Genomic DNA, 839 nt, shown 5'->3' on the forward strand with positions numbered 1-839 from the left:
ATATATATATATATATAATCAATAATAACAAGTTTAAGGTGATGTTATATACTGACAAGGAAAATAGAAAGGAGTAACGCTAGTCGTTAACGTAAAAGGGTCCAAGTCTGTAACGTTCTGCGTTTAGCATTCCGCATGTATTTGATTGCTCTAGCTAGCTAGCTAGAGCATCTTTGTTATCAATAATTAGCTAACCAACCATCAAATTGTTAGGGATATTTAATATTATTAACCAGCTCTGTTTCCTATTGTTGTCAGTAGCATTTACCATTTATTTCCATTATTCTTGATATAAGAAAAAGTGAATGGCCGTAACGTCAAATGTTTGACATTGTAATTTTGTGGCCAAAATCGCCTTTTAAAACAGCGCACGGATTTGCCATTTAAGGAATCAAGGAAAGGAAAAGCAAGCGCAAAAACATGGGAACAGGTTAATAAGTCCCCGTAACAGGTTTCTGTTCACGTTGATCTCGTGATCTGACAACAGTGGCAGGTTGATTATTACGCAACTGACTCAGCAGCAGCTTCATGATGGCAGGACGACGACTGTACACAGTGATGCAGTGGTAACGTCACATAAATAAATAAATAATAAATTATTAGCTATCACCAGACGGAGAGATTATTGTCGTTTTTTATATTAAATTCTTGTGTCCTATTCCACAATAGCACAACAAAGTGAAAACACAGCAAATGAACTTGGCTGTTAAATACATTTACAGGAGGCCCTAAAAAGGTAATATTTATTACTACTTTATGTAGTTCTGTTATTTCTGTTACTTTATGTTGTATATACCAAGTGAGTCATCCAACATGGATTTGTAACCCAGCTATTTAAA

At 34.9% G+C, this 839-nt stretch overlaps 1 protein-coding gene across 1 annotated transcript in view; it reads left to right on the forward strand.

Moving 5' to 3' along the window:
- Positions 1-839, forward strand: part of oaz1b (ornithine decarboxylase antizyme 1b) — a 4,973-nt gene that overhangs the window by 611 nt on the left and 3,523 nt on the right.

This window comes from Etheostoma spectabile, chromosome 16 (assembly GCF_008692095.1).
Source record: "Etheostoma spectabile isolate EspeVRDwgs_2016 chromosome 16, UIUC_Espe_1.0, whole genome shotgun sequence".
Lineage (NCBI taxonomy): Eukaryota > Metazoa > Chordata > Actinopteri > Perciformes > Percidae > Etheostoma > Etheostoma spectabile.